This window comes from Rhagoletis pomonella, unplaced genomic scaffold (genome assembly GCF_013731165.1).
Source record: "Rhagoletis pomonella isolate Grant_MI unplaced genomic scaffold, Rhpom_1.0 Rhpom_scaffold_00007, whole genome shotgun sequence".
Lineage (NCBI taxonomy): Eukaryota > Metazoa > Arthropoda > Insecta > Diptera > Tephritidae > Rhagoletis > Rhagoletis pomonella.
The window spans coordinates 48202742-48208307 of record NW_023458561.1 but is presented as its reverse complement, the minus strand read 5'-3'; the positions used below and the strand labels follow the sequence as shown (position 1 = coordinate 48208307).

The 5566-nt window shown below is 35.5% G+C and overlaps 1 protein-coding gene across 2 annotated transcripts in view; it reads right to left on the bottom strand.

The window, feature by feature from the left end:
* Positions 1-5566, bottom strand: part of LOC118742968 (protein grainyhead) — a 305196-nt gene that overhangs the window by 191148 nt on the left and 108482 nt on the right. The gene's annotated exons all lie outside the window — the stretch shown is intronic.

The window sequence follows — 5566 nt, the reverse complement described above, 5'->3', positions numbered from 1 at the left end:
ACTTTCAAAACTAAAATTTTCAACTAGTAAACTAAAAGGAAACACTTTAAAATAAGAACAAAACTTACGTTTCAGTCAATTAAACATGAACGTTTAGTATTAGAATTTTCAAAGCTACTTATGAAACTGAAAAACTTTTCATCTGTTTGCATTATTTGTTTTCATCTGTTTGCATTATTTGTCGGCAAAATTTTGTGAGATAATTCAATCTACATATCGATGGTCATCTGCAATAACGACACAACTCAATTCTATTCAAGATTTTGTGTTTCGTAATTTAACAATAATATGTCTTCGAATGTAATTATTCCGGATGATTTGCACTCATTCTATAGGGAAATTTTGTAAGCTTTCAAATTAAGACTTTTTCTAAAGATTTAGTAAGTGTTTGGCTGCAAAAATACGCAAAATACAGCTCGTAAGTAGTTAAACGAAAAAAAAAAAATCCATTTGTATTGCTGAACAACGGCACAAAGCCAACATTGTCGTTGTTTCCCATAAAAAATACTAAGTGTCTTACTGAAACTATGTAATAAACAACGTTATTCACATAAAAGCATGACTAGCCTATCGAACGTTTTTGACCAATATTCGCGATAAATGTGCGACATGTGCCACTGTTCAGTAGCAAGCGTTGAATACTTCGGTTTTGAGACAAATGACAAAACTACGCTTCTGCCGAATTGGTAACAGCTATGTCTATGTCGATTTGCCACAGAAAAAAATTGTTATTTATAAACCTAATCCGCTATATAACTGAAAAACATGAAATTTTGAGCTGTGCCGTTATTGCAGAGGACTATCGATATGCATGTATAGCATTCACTTCTTTAGCAAAAGGGCGCTGAAATATAATATTATCACACCATTCTCATTTTCGTTGTTGGTCTTTCCGACAGGGTAGGAGTGTCACACCACTTAATGCTTACTAATACCTTTGCACTTTTTTGATTAGAGAAACTCTCTGGTAAGACTTGCTTACAAAAATAAATTGTAATCCATTATTTAATAATAATTGTATATTTTTCTATATATATTACAGGATCTAACTAGCGTTAATTAAAATTAGCAGGGCCCCTGAAAACCACGGACATGTGTGTGTTCATATGTGTATTTTCGTTATTAAGTTGTATAACTGATTTATGTATATGTCTTAATATATCTTCATATATCAATAAATGTATGACAATGTATATTTTTAAATATAAATGACTTTGTGTTTTATTTAACATAAAATAAACATTTTAGATTCTCATCTGAATTATCAAACGATCGTTTTAAAAAGCGAGTTGAAAATGTTCATATTAAAAACTAAAATTTAAATTTTAGAATATGAATGAAGATGCTTGTTCTCAAAACTAAAATAAATATTGTAGGTGCCAAAACTAAACCTAAAACCTAAAAAGTAAAAACGTTCATTTCTCTGTGTACCAACAACTTTTATTTATCAAAGAATATTAAAAAGTGTTCAGGCGTACGAACTGATTGTGGTCTGGGTAGTATATAGAAAACGACGAATTCGATAAGTAAAGCGATACCTATTTCGATACAAATTACAGTAAGCTCACCAACATGTATACCCAACACCACAAATGTATCGATAAATATAAATACATCGATAAATATGGCAAGCACATTGATAAATTTTTTGATAAAAATAGCAATAGGCTCATCTATACCTAGTACAATAAATTTATAGATACATACACATAAACGGAACGATGAACATGCCAAGTACGTACATACATTGTTATCCTTTTCCATAAGTTTCGATCAGCTCTTCTAAACCTTACTCGTTAAACTTAGCGATACACATAAATAAAATGATGAATATGGGAAATAAATTGATAACAATTTAAATATAACAAATATTCGATATATTAACGAGTTTAAAAAAATTTAATATTTTATACATTTATTTTTACCGGCAAAACTGTTGATTATATAGAAAAAGGTTATATGAACAGATTAAAGGAATTGTAATTTTTAATTTTTTTTAATTTGTTTGAGCAAAATCGGACTAGTGGTTCTCGAGTTATGTCAAAAAAAAGACTACCAAAGGTGACAATTTCCCCTATATGATAGTTATATATATATCTCGATTCCTAGACGTGACCCAGCGAAACGCCGGGACACGTATAACTTGTTTTTGACCGATATAACATTTCCCGTTGGTTTCATCCCATCCCTATTTTGACTGTCGCATAATGTTATTTATGTATATATAGTTCATTTTATAACATAAACCATATAAATAAAAGTTTCACACTTTATATAAAGTTCACAAAAATTCCAACAATTTTCAACAAAATTTCAAAATTTTTATTTAGAATTTCTAGAAAATTTTCGAGTGTGCAGTTTTGTAGCCCATTCAATTTTAGTGCAAGTTTCAAGTCACCAAAAGTTACAGTAAATTTTTCGAATTTTTTTTTTAGGGCGTTGGTCGTTTTATTCCCTTATAAAGCGTGAACAAAATCAATTTTTATATGGAAGAAAATGCGCGACACCCTCCACAAAAAAAAATCTACTGTAATTTTCTAGAAATTCTGAACAAAAATTAAAAAAAAATTACATATTTTCAAAAACTATTAAATCGATTTGTTTTTGTTTTTGTGCCGTAAAGTTTTTAAAAATGTATTAATCAAGCTCAAATTTCATATTTATTTATAATTTATGTTTATGCATCAACCCTAAAAATTTTAAACAAATCAAACACATGAAGTATGAAGTGTTCGGTTCAGTGCACTCCAACTTCATTTGCATGCTGAAGACGCTGACAGAGCAGAATAGTCGACAGATTTTGCCAGTTGAAGCGGTGCTGAAGACAACAACATCAAGATCATATTCAAGTACATCTATTTTGCTTGATAGAAGAGAAAGGTACGTTTTCTCTATCAAATTTATTCATAATTTTTTCTTTCCCACAAACAGATCAAAGAATAGCAAATCACACAAATTCACATTTAATTGACTTCACACTTCAGTCTATATAACAATCAGGCGATGACAGCGGTATTTAAAAGAGAGCATAACTTATTAAGAAAAGTGTATGCAAACAACTTTTTTCTCAAACCACATGCCCTAATTTTTAGTTGCTCACAGCAGTCAAGAACTAAAAAACAAAAAAACAAATCAGCAATATCCAAGTCGTTAGCCCCTATTGAAACACTTGCCAAAAGCTGTTGAATGCGAGTGGTAATCAATACTTGTACTAAAGATTGCTTACTTTGCTGATTGGTGCCGGGTAATGTGCATAAAACGCCCCCTATAGCATAATCAGTTCCAATTCGAAACTGACCTCACCCATTTAAGTATTAGAGTATGTACATATGTACGTATGTAACAGTGTGTTTGTACACAAAAGCAGGAATATACAAGAACGTTTTGTGGAAACAAGTTTCCTGCCATAAACACACACATACATACACCCAGCAAAAGTGCAATCAGCCAGACCGACCAGCCAACAATAGCCATCAGACACACCAACAACCGGTAACCAGCTCACCTTTTGATTGCCTCTACTTGTTGCCGCTGCTATTGGCACTGAACTTATCCACTGCCTGCTTGAATTTGTATTTGAACTACCCGCACACACACACACACACACACACAAAAGCACATCAGCAGCATTCCCACTCTGGCCAGTCCGCAAACAGGCTCACCTTAGGCGGCTAACCCATGCCCATGCCCAAGAAGCGGTCAAACAGCGACTGCATCAGCGTTAAAGACGTCACCATCACGACCGGCCACCACCACATTGGGTCAAGGATTGCTGTGCCGGTACCAGTTTTCGCACGCTTGTTCACTCACAAATGAGCTCCTGCTCATGCGCTCTCTTGTCCTGCTGAAAGCCAAAAAAAAAGAAAAACTAATAAAAACAAAGGAAACATGTTTTGCCGCTGCTGAATTTCTCGTTTTGCTTAACCATTAACCAGAATTTTAAATCAAAACAAATGTAACCATTCTTGTTTTTATCAGCAGCAAACGTAAATAGATTAGCAGCAAACTGGTGGTGAGGGTGGCCAATGAACCGCCGCCGATTCGATTGGAGTTAATCAAGCTGCTTTGCGCTGCGCGTCACCACGTTACGGCCAGCAGCAGCAGGTCGCTCTTCAAGCGCTGCCACCACTTCATTCATTCACCGTTTGACACTTTGTGTTGTGGCTGGGGCGTCGCGTCGTTGCTGCGAAGGAGTTAAACTAGTTGGACTGGCACGTGTGTCCCAGTCACAGAGAATACTTACCTGTACTGGCATTTGTTTATGGGCATACACAGCGCGCTGCATACTTACATTTATAAGTAGATATTTGCGTGTGAATGTGTTTTGAGTTTTGTGTTCTGCTGTTTGACACATGTGGCCCAGAAACCTGTTTAAATTACCTACGCCAGAGTCGGAGATCCTGATTTTAGAGATATATGGTGACCCTGTGCCAATATGGGATAGTGCGGCGGACGTATGTATGTATGTATGTATGTACATAAGTGAGTGAGTGAGTAATGTGCATATGCCGGGAACAACTTGTTTCATATTTACTAACACACACATTTGATTTGTTTGTTATTTGTCTGCAGTGAATACTCGTTTTTAACGACACAGTTTTTGTGATTTTTTTTTTTTGCCGCGCTTAAAGCCGTAATTGGGGTGTGTCCTTAAGGAATCGTGGAATTCGCAGGAAGTGAAAAAATTATAATTCTCAGCAGCCGGTTTGGCTACGTAATTTGTTATTTCCTACGTAGTTGGCATCTTCTTACATACATTTTTATATATGTAACTACATATTTAATGAGGTTATTGAACATTGTATGTGACAAGCTCAAAATAATATCCAACATACTTCAGTTAGGGTGCGAAAACATAAATTTTCCGAGAAGAAGTAATAAAAAAACCAATGAATTTAGACATAATGATTAGCCAGTTTTTTGACAGTATTATTTTTGAATAATCATTTATCCACTAAAATCCTCTCAGATATATCCCCTAACACGAAGTTTGAGATAGTCAGCCTCATTCACTAAAAGTGAGCTTAAGCACAGAAAAAATGTTTAAGCTGATGAGGTTTCGGAGCATATGGGTCGATTATGGATAGCAACACAATGAAAATGTATATTATGAATAGCTAAAAGTACCAGTGGAACGATACTGCGTGGTGAAGAGGGAGGAGAGACGTCAGAAAATAAGGCAGTAATCAAATGGATTCAAGACCGGAGCTAGTTCCTGTATAGATGAAGATGGAATTCTAGTAACAGATGTCCAGAGTACACTTGAGATGTGGAGGGAACACTTCTCAACGCCGCTAAATGGCGACCTGGTGGCGCGTTTGAAGGAGGAACGAGTCCCACATCCCTCTACTCGACGAAGACGAAGTGAGAACAGCAATAAGGCGACTTAAGGACAACAAGACCCTCAGCTGTTCAAAGCCGGCGGCGAAGAGTTGGAGGGGCGCATGTACTAGCTAATAAGCAGCATTTGGTCTGATGAATATATGCCCGAAGATTGGAATTTCAGTGTACTTAGTGCAATCCACAAAAAGGGGGATCCCGGAGGCTTGCCATTGCCTGCCGAGGG